Source organism: Nicotiana tomentosiformis, chromosome 3 (assembly GCF_000390325.3).
Source record: "Nicotiana tomentosiformis chromosome 3, ASM39032v3, whole genome shotgun sequence".
Lineage (NCBI taxonomy): Eukaryota > Viridiplantae > Streptophyta > Magnoliopsida > Solanales > Solanaceae > Nicotiana > Nicotiana tomentosiformis.
In genome coordinates, this window is record NC_090814.1 from 123,830,312 (window position 1) to 123,844,360 (window position 14,049).

General features: G+C 35.4%; 1 long non-coding RNA gene across 1 annotated transcript; it reads right to left on the minus strand.

Annotated features, from left to right (window-relative positions):
* Positions 1-2,657: 2,657 nt before the first annotated feature.
* LOC104107664 (uncharacterized) lies at positions 2,658-3,085 on the minus strand. The gene is made up of 2 exons (XR_688841.3): positions 3,032-3,085; positions 2,658-2,934 (listed from the first exon to the last, which is right to left on the minus strand). It is a non-coding gene; the product is annotated as an uncharacterized lncRNA (long non-coding RNA).
* Between the last annotated feature and the right edge of the window lie 10,964 nt (positions 3,086-14,049).

The window sequence follows — 14,049 nt, forward strand, 5'->3', positions numbered from 1 at the left end:
GTAAGTTTAGCTTGTTCCAATACTCTCCATTATATGATATTAACCGAACTTCTTGGATCCACTAGAACACGCTTAATTTTAAAATCTAACACATTTAAAGAGATTACCAGTGAAAGTGACCCCGTTAATCTCTTCCTCCGTGAAAGTGATATCGTCCTCCCGGAGTCTTTTGCTGTGAGTTATCAATACTTTAGTCTTTTTTGCCGCCAAAAAGGTGACCCCGTTAATCTCGTTCCCCCCAAAGATTATGTTGATCGTCAGGCGTGGGGCTTCCTCTTCTGCTTTCGAAGATTCCGCGTTGTCTCTGTTGTTACCATAATTGTTCTTAGCTCGACCACTCAAGAATTCTTGGAGATGACCATTCTTCAATAGCGTTGCTACCTCCTGCCGAAGATGTTGGCAGTCCCCTGTCCGGTGGCCTTTCGTTTTGTGGTATTCGCACCATAAATTGGGATACCTCTGGCTGGAATCGGACCTCATAGGTCTCGGGAATCATGCTTCTTTAATGTTCCTCATGGCTGACACTAGTTCCACTATACTGATGTTGAAGTTATATTCTGACAATCTGGGGTAAGAAAGATCTAGAGGCCCCGACGTTTGTTTATCTTGAAGTGATCTATTATTTCGACCACGATCAGTCCCTCCATCAACGGTGAACTTATTTGCTGCTCGAAAATTTCTGCCACGGCCTTCGGTATGCTCGTAGAAAAAAAAATCAACCCCTCGAAGTCCACCTATCTGCGTTGTAGTCATCCTTTGATTTTTCTCTGTTATTCTCCCGTCTTTTAGCCGATGATGTAGAATCGACCTGGTCATATTCGATCCTTATCTTTGACTCGTACCGGTTGTGAACATCTGCCCATGTTGTTGCTTGAAACTCAAGTAGGCTCTCCTTCAGCTTCCGTGAAACGTCCTAACTTCTCGGATTCAATCCTTTGGTGAATGCTTCAGCTGCCCATTCATCCGGGATGACTGGGAGCAACATTCTTTCTTTCTGGAATCGAGTAACAAACTCTCGTAATAATTCAGATTCTCCTTGTGCGATTCTGAATATGTCGGCCTTCCGGGCTTGTATCTTTCTGTCCATGGCATGAGCTTTAATGAAAGAATCCGCGAGCATTTCAAAAAAATCTATGGAATGCTCGGGCAGTAATGAATACCACGTTAGGGCACCCCTCGTGAGTGTTTCGCCGAATTTCTTTAGCAACACAGATTCAATTTCGTGAGGAGCTAGATCATTTCCTTTCACTGCCATTGTGTAGGTGGTAATATGTTCCTGCGGGTCTAAAGTTCCACCATACTTTGGAACTTCAGGCATTTTGAAATGCTTCGGGATTAGTTTTGGTGCTGCACTTCGCTTGTACGGTAATTGAACATACTTCTTCGAGTTCGGACCTTTCAATACTGGTGGTGCGCCCGGGATTTGGTCCATGCAGGTGTTTACTTCCCTAATGAACCGTAAAAGCTCATCTAAGAATGAGTCGTTCTTATTGTTTAGACCTGATCTGCTCCCCCTAGCCCCATCGGAGCCAACTTTACCCCTGGGAGTGTTGTTGTCGACTCTCTGCATTGTTTGGTTTGCGGGAACAACGGGAAGAATCGGATTGCGCCTGTTTGCGTTATTCGTAACACCTGATAGCGCCTACTTCAATTCCGTCATAACCTAATCCTAACGCGTAAGATGGCCTAGAATGATTGCATGTTGCTCTTGTAGGATCCTCACAACATCCGCTACCTGCTCCTCGTCAGCATCATTAGGAGTTGTCTCCCGAACCTGTCAAGGGTATCGTCTGTCATGCACCGGCGTGGCACCATTCCCCTCATTGCGGGTGTCACTGATTGAATCCTCGAAATAAGGCCGATCCCTTCGAATTTCAGGGTTATGTGCATCGTTAACAATGTTATTTGCCATTTTTGTGATTTTTTTAAGACAAAATAATCAAAATACGTTAGTAAAAATGCAATGATCAATTTAATTGCACGACTGTCTAGGCCACACGGTGGGCGCCAAACTGTTTGCCCGTAAAACGGTACAGTTGAATTTATACGTTGTTTCTAGACAAGTGAACTAATTTGATCCTTAAACAATATAATAATCGAAGAAATACATAATATTTAGCCTTAAAATGTAGATGAAATAGCAAAGATGGTTATTCCGTGAATACGATTTTCGAACACATCAATGATGAGATCAAAAAGCAAGAAAGTGAAATTGTATAAAACTTTGTATAGAGTAGAGTATAAGTTTATCCAGAGAATTCGTGTCCTCTACAATGGTAACTAAGCTCACTATTTATAGTTATGCCTAGGGAAAGAGGTCCTAGGATCATGCCCTCCTTTAATGCCAATTATGAGGATCATTGATGAAGATATAACAGTGAATATAAATGTCAAATTCTCTATAACGGACCGTCACTCTTAATGCTGCAGAATATTCCTTAGTAAATGTCTCCGGGCGCAGAGCATTTAATACACATTCATGAACGTTATCTTTTCCGGTAACAAGCAGAGTGGCTGCGCTTGGTCTTTAACCATCCCATCTCGAATTTCACGTGTCCTCCTTTTAGTCAGCCACATGTCATATCATATTTTACCCTATACAATCATTCAACCCCATGTCAGGGAAGAAGACTGAATAACCTATGCCCTGTTGTCACTTTGTACGAATCAGAAACCTCAGAATACTGCTAGTAAAACTATACGGTCCTGTTCAATAACCCATAGCTAAAATCTACAATAACACATAAACATATGTCAAGGCAGTTAAGTCTGCAAAAATATTCGATTCGCATGTCTGCCCTCAAAGCCAATTAATACAAAAGGCATGCAACTGCTGGTCCACAAAAGAGTATAGTCAGTTAAGTCAGTAGCCATTGAACTGCTTGTTTACCATAAGAAGGCATCTAGGGCTTTCTCATTTTGGATCTCGCGTACCTGAATAGGAAAGGAGGAAAATATCAGAAAAAGCACAACAAGAATGTTTATACCTCAGAATATAAACGCTGATCATGATAAGGACTGAGAAGAATACTCTATGTGCATGCCACCCCGATCAGAAGATGGTAGTGTGCTTCCTTGAAAAGCTCTTCGAGTACGCCCGCACAGCTAACTAAGATGTTGACCGGCGGTTGAAAAGCCGATTCTGCAGAGTAAGGCACAAGAAGAGCTTTTGGCCAGCAGGAGCATACGCATGAATTTTTATTAGGGGTGTCGTAAGTTATAGAAGAACAAGAATAAATAAATATAATAATCATATTTCTAGACAAGAAATCATATTTCTATACAAGAAATAGTCTTAGTCCATTGGTTTCGTGTTAAGTCAGAAAAATTCTTGAGTTAATTTTGCATAATCACAATGTTGAACCATAGAGGCTCTTTCAAATATTAGCCAAAAAATACATGCTAGTTAAGGTTTGAACCTCTGACCGCTTAGAGTAAAATCAGATACATAACCTACACACAAGGACACAATCTATATCAAGTGGTGTCATGTTTTTCGATTTATTGGTTTCCTCATAGTATTAGTACATATATTCAGTAAAACTTTCTGACAAAGTGGTATCGCGTGACACCGCTTCCTTATAAGTATGTCCGCCCCTATTGGCAAGGCATCAATTGGAATTAGGGTTGTGCATAATTTGGTAAATACCGAATTATCGTACTGAAATAAAAAAATTTAGTATTTGGTATTCAGTATTGGTATTTGGTATCAGTTTTAAAAAAATTGGTATTTGGTATTTTAAAATAAAATAACGAAATATCGATACCGTACCAAAATATATATTATATTACACAATACACATATTATTAATTATAACATAAATATAAAAAATCTAGAAGTTTACTTTCCTTTATCCTCTAAGTAAGTAACAAGACATTTCTAATGATCAAATTTATTTCTTTATGTACAATTTCTTTCTATTGATTGATATTTGCTGGTTTTGGACAGAACTTTTGTCAACAAAACGTTTTTCAGTTTTGTTCGTTTGAGTACTTTAGTTAAGAATATTATAATTTATGGCTATATGCACTAGTTAGTATTCAAACCGAATAAATCGAAATTATCGAACCGAAATCAAAAGGAGAAAAATCAAATCATATCGAATTTAATTAGATACGATATTAGTATAACATTTGAAGAAACTGAATAACGTACCGTACTGATCGATTAACACTCCTAAGTGTAATAGTATGAAACTTGCAATCAACCGATAACAATTGGTTCTCTTCAATGGGCAATTATTTTAACTATCTAAATCAGAATGTGTTCATACTCTACTCCATCCTTCCACCCGTAGATGTCTGCTCTTACAAGTTCGCGATATTTGTTTATTAATTTCCAAAAGGGAAAATCTTTGATTATCATTATGAAATCTTCCTCTTTGAGTTTCAAGGTAGAGGCTTATATTTTTTTTATATAATAAACTTGACCTGTTGTTTTAAACAGAAAGCCGTCCACCGGGTTATATTAATGGTCTAAAAAGCTAAATTTGATACAATTAATGAAACTAACTTTTTTTTAAGGAAACTATAAAGAGGAATTTTGTTGGCCATGAGTTTGTTAAGAAAAGAACTAAATTATCAAAAGAGAGATTTCGTAGGGACATAACAAGGACACGCGAAGCTGAGGTACTAAATGAAGACATAAAAACATATTTCCAGCATATTCAAATAACATTAGAGAAATGCTATTCTATATCTAACAAGCCACGTTGAAATCTTGGAGAACCATAATAACAAAGTCATGAAATTAATATACACCAAATCATATAATTTTTCATGATTATAATAGGGTGATAACAATACATGTAAATACACAAGTTTTTAACTTCGTCGGAGCAAATATTCGTGTAAACATTGAGTCGGAGATTTTCAAAGCAATTGTTTAATACTATATACGACTACTTAGCAATTTCAATACGATGTCGTTTGATTAGGTCCCTTGGCAGACCAAATTTTGGACCGGATAAATTATAATTGGGCTGCTTTTTTTTTCTTTTTCTTTTTTTTTTTTTTTTTGTAATGGTCAAATTTGACAAAAGTATCAAGAGCAAAATTTATTTATAGTCACTCAGACCAAACTTTAAATACCCGATAGCCACAAAATGACCCATATAAGTCATAGTCTAAAAACAATAATAACGATTAGCAAATGAAAAACCTAAAACATACTGACAACAGAGGCCTATGAAGTCTTCTCGGAGTTGATAATTCCGACCATCGACAAACGCCTATGAAGCCTTAATCTTTCTCCTCCGCAATGAGCAGAAACTTGAAATACTGATAAATTACTCTTTACATTCATTTTCAATAATGTATGCAGTAAGATATTTACAGCCATCTGGGACTTCTCTGGCCTCTATTACCTCTCCTTACGCCTGCGCTACTTTTATATGAAAGTTCATTATTACTCCATCCATATCAATTTATGTGAAGGTGTTTGTTTGACAAAGTTTAAAAAATAAAGGACTTTTGCAAATCTTGATTTAAAACAAGTCATAGACGATGTGGTTATAAATTATTTTATTAAGGGTAAAATTGAATTTCAAAGTTAAATTATTTCTAAATATAAAAAATAGACTGTCACTATACAAAATATATACAAAATACACTGTCACTATACAAAATATATATTAAATAAACTATTACTATACAATTTATATACAATAGACTGTCACTATACAAAATAGACCGTCACCATACAAAAAATATACAAAATAGACATTTCGGACTATTAAATGTAATATATTTGGGCTAGAGGGACATTTCGGATCAATGGAAAAAAACATGGGCTATTAAAATTTTGAATTATTACTATCTAATTACTTAATTCATCAGCTTGCATGCATATACCTTGCCCCAACATTCACCATATCAATAGTAGACTGTGGCATGACCTATTTCAAACCAATCATGCCAAAAAAAGGGTCAAAGTTAATTAATCATTTTGAAATGTAAAAACAAATAACTATTATTCTCTGCACTCTCCTCTCCTGATATAGGAAACATCTTGAGCTTAAATGAATTTTTTTATTTGGAGATACTCATAAGAAACAAGGCTTATAGCTAATCATGCCCAATTATGTCTTATAAAAAGGACTAAGCGGTCGTTGTAAATATAATCCAGTTTACAAGTTCGGAGTCGAATTCCACAGAGAACTAAGGCTTAGCTACAGTTGTTCAATATTGCTAAGAAACACAAGTCCAAATAATTTCCTAGTTATAAAGATTATAATATTTATTTCTAACTAATTAACTAACAACTATTATAAAGCAGTAAAATTATCAACTAACAAGGATGAAATTTGAGACAAGACTAAGGAGGTCTAGAGTTATGATTTTTTCAATTGTCGGAATCCTTCTCGCTATGCCTTCTATAATTTCGCCTAAGTATTTTCTACCGATCGTGGGTACTTCGGGTATCATAATTCTCTTCCAAGCAACTACCACAATTTACTAGACATATTCTTCCGAACTACGCTAGCTGGCACTAGTTTACTACTCACTAAGATCGCACCAAGGTTTCGTTATTCCTAATCCCACCTTTAAACCCTTCGTATTGATTCCTCACATACATCAGGAGTGATGTTGTTCAACAATTACTTAAATATGTACCATTTTCCAAGCAATACATAATAAATAGGCACAATCAATTGATGGTCATTCAATCAACAACAATAAACACGTAATTGAACAAGTATAGAAATCCAACGACTCAATTATATAGAAACATAACAAGAATTTATCCTACAAAAGGTTCTATCAAAACTCTAGATAACAAATTAGCTATTCATAATAGTATGCAAAACTACAATACTAGAATTCATAACCAATAATGAAAATAGGAAGAAGAAAATAAAAAATTCGTAGAAGAATTCCCCGCCTTGCTCCTAGTGTGTTCTTGCCTCCTTGGGTCAAATTCCCTCTCAAAATTAATGACTATTTATATGTGTGGGGAAAAAAGACCTAGACGAAATAACCAAGTCCAAAATCAAATAGAAGACAAAATAGGCTTGAAATCGGGAACACGCATCGCCTCGTGACAGACCTCGCGGCGCGAGCTTCACCGCGAGAAGAATTGCTCGCCTCGCCTGCTAATACTGCTGCTTTGTTTCAATTGATGCCAAATTTTGCCTAACTTTCTATTTTCTTTTCTTTGCTTTTCAAATATTAATTATCACTCCATCATTATGTCTTCAATCATGACATCAAAATTTTTTCCATCATCAAATAATCACCAGCCATTCTTGTAGTGCATAAAATACATATAAAATCTCTAATTTACTCTTAATTTTATCTTCAACGTACCTACACATAAAATAAACTCAATTAAGTACACATATAATATAATTTAGCATTAAAGCACCTAAATGTACGGTAAGTAATGCACTAAAAATATATAATTATAGCCAAACATCACTACCCCATACTTAAACGTTGCTCGTCCTCGAGTCAACTAATAATTCACACTATCCTTGAGCACTTTGTTTTTACACAATTGAGGCACACTACACCAATGACCGTGATTTATAGCAACAATTAAACTTTAGCATGTGCAATCACATACACTTCTCTTTTCTTATGGCATACTTCACTAATATTCACAACAAAGACAACATGCTCCTAACAATCCTAGCCTCAAAAACCAATCAATGTCACAATGCACTAATGGCTTGACCACCCAACATCATAGAGAGAAGTCTAATAACGTTATATATCCCTTGTGAAATCATGTTCCCTCACAATAAGAACAAATGAGTAAGTTGAATCCACGCATTCGAATCAAATGCTCAAATATATTTTAAGGACTCAGATAAATCAACTAAATTCCTCACTCTCATAAAGAAGTCACATGCATGCACAAAGTAACATAGGCTTGCCTATTATGTAAACCTCCACTAATGTAGGCTTGCTCAATCTAAAATCAGTTAGGACTTTTTTATGGTTGTAACGTTGGGCTAAGGAAAGGTTAAGATATATTTTGGATTAGTGGTTCATCCTCTCAAACACTTTAACACATCACGTAATAACTTTAAGCGCAAATTTCTCAATCCACTTCAATTTCACAAACAAGATCACACCCCAAAATATTCCCTCTTTCTTTAAGCACTACTTTACTTTATATCCCACTAGCAAGAACAAAACAATAATTTATTCATCTATATTTTTTCCTTCTTTTTTTTTTTTTTCTACTCTTGTTTTTTCCTTTTCAGTTTCCGCTAGTGGTGTATTACTTTAACAAAAACAAGTGCACTTTCTTTCTTTCATTGGTTCTACTCAAAAGTTACCCCACACTTAGTCCCTTCTTACTTCTTTTAGCGCTCATTTCACAATTAAAGTGCTTTAAGAGGTAAAAAGATCAAAATAATTAAAATTTAGAACAAAGGGGTATATGATTGTAATATGGTTGCCAAATAAAAGTCTATAGGCTCAAAAGGGTTGACTAGGGATATTTTTTATTCGTGGTAAGCATTAAGTTCAAAAGAATCATATAAAGCCTAAAATCATTTTTCAAATCGAGCAAAACCTAAAATTTCACTTCAACTCACATGTCGGGCAAGTTCTAGACTCAAATGCAATGACATAGACTATATAATTTCTCACCACACATGGCACATGACTCACTAAGGATGGTTTCATTCTGATTCTCAAATAATTACAAGTATTCACGGAGCCACAAAATATTAAACATTAAGCACAAAGTGAACACGAGCCAAGAAAATGAGACATAGGCGTCAATAGACCTGCTATCTGACTCAATAAGGCATCATAAGCAATTTCAAACTGTAGGGAAGGTAATACATATGCTAGAGCCTAAATATGCTACTATCAAACAAGTCAAAAAGCGCCTAGGAATTTCATCTTCCTTCTTTTATTTCCTAAATCCTATTATACTCTAAAAATAAAAACTATGACCCGGTTTAAACTACATCCCATGAAAAAGAACCAAGGCATAAATAAAAATCACGGGGGATTATTACAACCTACAAAAATAAAAGATATATTTTTGGATTTTTCTATTTTTTAATTTTTTTGTGTGTTTTTGGTCAGACTTTAAACCCTCAAGAAAATTATTTAGAATATTCATCGTCGTAAAAAGTCCAATCTTTTCTATTTTTCTAAAAAAAAAATAATTCAATTAAACTAAGACTACTAAAATAGCATAGAAAGTCACCCCGACAATCTCCTCACCCCACACTTAAAATTGTGCATTGTCCCCAATGTACACCATAACTAATAAAAGGGTAAAAGAAACTCCCTGGTAGGCCAAAGGTCGAAGAACTAGCAGCTCATGGGGTACTCAGACTTTTTCCAAGCCTGGTCCTTCGTGCGGGTACCCCACACTTAGTTCCAACCATCTGGCTTGTTGTTACATCCTTCCAATAGATTTTCTTTCCATGCTCCTACAAAATAAAAAAAACTACACTATAAAAATAAAATAATAAAAACTAAAGAAATAAAAATTATAGAAATAAAAACAAAATAAAACAAAATAGTAAAATTGGATTGCCTCCCATCAAATGCCTTAGTTAATGGCGTGGCATGATATGAATCACTTTTTTCCTCCACTTCGAACTTATGAATTGGACCCCAAGTTCTGCTTCCAGTTTTCGATTATGCTCCAGGGGTGGTGGAACAAATCTAGCTGCCACAAAAAAATAATATAGCATTCTGCTCTTCTTAGCCTCTGCATGAGGTATGTCATCCTAACTTTCTGGCAAGAAGAATTCCAGAATGTAGGCACCTTGTTCCTCATTTCTTGACTCCTCAATTGGCTTGGATGACTATATTTTCATATCATCATCCAAACACAATGTGAAAAAATGCTTGGAGTGTGGACCAATATGCTCAACTACATAAACATTGGGACTGTCAACATCCTCAACACCCATGACTTTAGAGTCAACTAAATATGTATCCTCAATGTCCTTGGTTGACTCTAGTATCTCTTCTACAACATCGGCATCCTCAAATTCTAGTTTGATTAATTGTTAGTGTTATACTATGGACCCCTCTATTGGTACCTCAATTTCTGTCTCTAATGCACACTGTTTCTGGCTACTATTCATAATATTATCTTGTTGAGCATTTAAAGCCTCAACCAATTGCCTCATTTGTGCCTCTAGGTAAAGAATAGTTGCCTCTTGCCTTTGGATAGTATCCCATTGCCTTTGGTTAGTATCCCCTATCCTTTATATTTGCAGTTGTTTCTCATTACTTCGTTCTATAAGGTACTTTAGCATATCTTTGATCTCCTTCAGGTCAACGTCCCCGGGTTCTTTATTCCTATTAACTTCACATGAAAATGTAGAACCATCATAATAAGGGGTTGGGGGAGGATAAGACATACAAGCACAATCATAAAAGTGACCATCTTGACCACTACAAACGTCACATATATTCCACACATAAAATTGAGTTGGTGCACATAACTCGCTCTCGAAAATATTTTGATAATTTTGCCACGAATGATTTTCTTCACAATATATATGAGGATCAATAGTAGAATTACCAACATCTAAACTCCCATAATTCCAAGATGTCATGTTTCTCAAATCAATAAGTAGAATAAAATAAAATAAAATAAAAATAAATAAAACAAGACAAAATAAAGTTCAAGCTTGAAACCAAGCAATATGTACACCTACAACTACACCGTTAGTTCTCCGGTAACGACGCCAAAATTTGATCACGCCCAACTATGCATTATAAAAAGAACTAAGCGGTCGTTGCAAATATAATCCGATTTATAAATCCGGAGTCGAATCCCACAGAGAACTAAGGCTTAGCTACAGCTGTTCAATATTGCTAAGAAATACAAGTCCAAATAATTTTTTAGTTATAAAGATTATAATATTTATTTCTAACTAATTAACTAACAACTATTGTAAAGTAGTGAAATTATCAACTAACAAGGATGAAATTTGAGACAAGACTAAGGAGGTCTAGAGTTATGATTTTCTCAATTGTCGGAATCCTTCCCGCTATGCCTTTTATAATTTCGCCTAAGTATTTTCTACCGATCGCGAGTACTTCAGGTTTCATAATTCTCTTCCGAGCAACTACCACAATTTACTAGACATATTCTTCCGAACTACGCTAGCTGGCACTAGTTTACTACTCACTAAGATCGCACCAAGGTTTCGTTATTCCTAATCCCACCTTTAAACCCTTCGTATTGATTCCTCACATACATCAGGAGTGATGTTGTTCAACAATTACTTAAATATGTACCATTTTCCAAGCAATACATAATAAATAGGCACAATCAATTGATGGCCATTCAATCAACAACAATAAACACGTAATTGAACAAGTATAGAAATCCAACGACTCAATTATATAGAAACATAACAAGAATTTATCCTACAAAAGGTTCTATCAAAACTCTAGATAACAAATTAGCTATTCATAATAGTATGAAAAACTACAATACTAGAATTCATAACCGATAATGGAAATAGGAAGAAGGAAGTGAAAAATTCGTAGAAGAATTTTCCGCCTTTCTCCTAGTGTGCTCTTGCCTCCTTAAGTTAAATTCCCTCTCAAAATGGTGTTTAATGACTATTTATATGTGTAGGGAAAAGATCTAGACGAAATAATCAAGTCCAAAACCAAATAGGAGATAAAATAGGCTTGAAACCGGGAACACACGTTGCCTCGCGACAGACCTCACGGCGCGAGCTTCACCGCGAGAAGAATTGCTCGCCTCGCCCGCTACTGCTGCTTCATTTCAATTGATGCCAAATTTTGCCTAACTTTATTTTTTATTTTCTTTTCTTTGCTTTTCAAATATTAATTATTACTCCATCATTATGTCTTCCATCATCAAATCATGACATCAAAAGTATTCCCATCATAAAATAATCACGAGCCATTTTTGTAGTGCATAAAATACACATAAAATCTCTAATTTATTCCCAATTTTATCTTCAACGTACCTACACATAAAATAAACTCAATTAAGTACACATATAATACAATTTAGTATTAAAGCACCTAAATGTACGGCAAGTAATGCACTAAAAATATATAATTATAGCCAAACATCAATAGCCTATTCTTCCAAGTGTATGAAGCTAATGGAGGAGGAAAAACCCAAAATCATACATGATCTTTGGCTTTAGACTCAAAGTCATACATATTCTTTCACATGGAGCACTAATAGTACATTTACTTTAACAAAATGGTACACTTTTAGTCATAACACTAAGAAAAAGTCCAAAAACATACATTATTTTTGGCTTTAGACTCAAAATCATATATATTCTTCCACATGGAGCACTAGTAGTCCATTTACTTTAACAAAGTGGTGCACTTTTAGTCATAACATAAAACACATTTTAATTTTTAATAGAAATCTAAGATCTGACAAAATATCTGTTCCCTTTATTTTCTTGTTTATCGAAAGAAATAAAGATGACAGATTTATCTAAATAGCAAATAGTAAATATACATAGAATTTATTTACTATTTATCTATTTACTATACGTAAAATATACATTTTACTAACAATGTTAAACACCGTTAATTTTTATTTGCAATGAGTTTTAGGTGCGGCTCGTCTGCCGCAGGAGTGGCATCGCATAAGCGAACCATTATTCCGCAGATGCGGATTTAAGCCAGCCAAGGGAGGAAAGCATCTGCGATGAGACTTCCGTAGATGCGGAATCGCAGATGCAGCCAGTGAACCGCAGAAACGGAAAAATCGCTGGGCAGAACCTTCATTTAAGTCGAGACTTAAGCATTTTGGATTCATTTATTGCATTTCTTGGGTGATATTTGGAGCGCTTAGAGAGGGGTTTTCACTAGCACTTTGGGTAAGTAATTTTTATACAATGTGAGTTAAATACATAAGTTATGGGTAGATTTAACCTGTAAAATTTGTGAAATCGTGGGTTTAGAAGAAAAATCTAGGTTTTGATAAAAATGGGATTTAACCACGAAAATGGCTAGGGAATTTAGTAAAAATTATATATTTGAGTTCGTGAGGTTATGGGTAACAACTTTATTCAAAAATTTTCGGAATTCGGGCACGTGGGCCCGGGGATGAATTTTTAGGAATCCTACAATTGGGGTTGGGTAATCACTCTAATAGTTAGAATATGAACTTTTGAACATGTATTGATTAATCTATATAACATTTGACTTGTTTTGGATTGTTCGGCACCGAGTTGAGGCTTTAGAGCAAAATTGTGACCGGAAAGTGAGCCTTGAGATAAGGTAAATCTCTTGTCTAACCTTGTAAGAGGGAATTTACCCCATAGGTGATTTAAATTAATGTTTGCTTCTAATTGTTGGGGCTACGTACGTACGGGGTGACGAAAGTCCATGCGTAGCTACTAATTATGCTTATGTCCGGGTAGTCTTAGGACCCAAATCATGAATTATTTGAGATGTTTGTACCCTATTTGTTAATTAAAGTGCCTAAATTATATTGAAACTTGTTAGAGGAATTGTGAAAAACCGTTAATGGAATTTGTACTACATTGTGAGTTAGCCTTTAATAGCGTTTAAGTCAAATGCTTATAAAGTATCCTTTCTTCTTTTGGAGCGGGTCGAACACCTCGGCAGTAGATAGATGCATCTATGGTTCGTGCCGCTCGACCCTCGGCAGTGTACACATTATTCTGGATCGGGCCATACGACCTCGGCATAATCGTGCGTGATAACACTCGATGTGTAATCATATATTTGATATCTTTCCCTGACTTAAGAGGCAAAATATTATAAGATGGACATTTATTTGGAACTTACCATGTGTGAAAGGTTTATTTATTTTTCTTAATATTTAGTTATTGTTATTATATACATAACACGTACTCATTTAGAATTCTGTATTTCTTTACTATTAGCCCATAGTAAGTGTCGATGTCGACCCCTCGTCACTACTTCTTTGAGGTTAGACTTGATACATACTGGGTATATATTGTGTATGTACTCGCGCTACACTTCTACACTAACTGTGCAGGATCTGAGGCGGGTGCATCTGGCGGTCCTACCGGCGCGCGTCCCAGATATCTCGAGGCCTAGTGGTGAGTTGCTTCC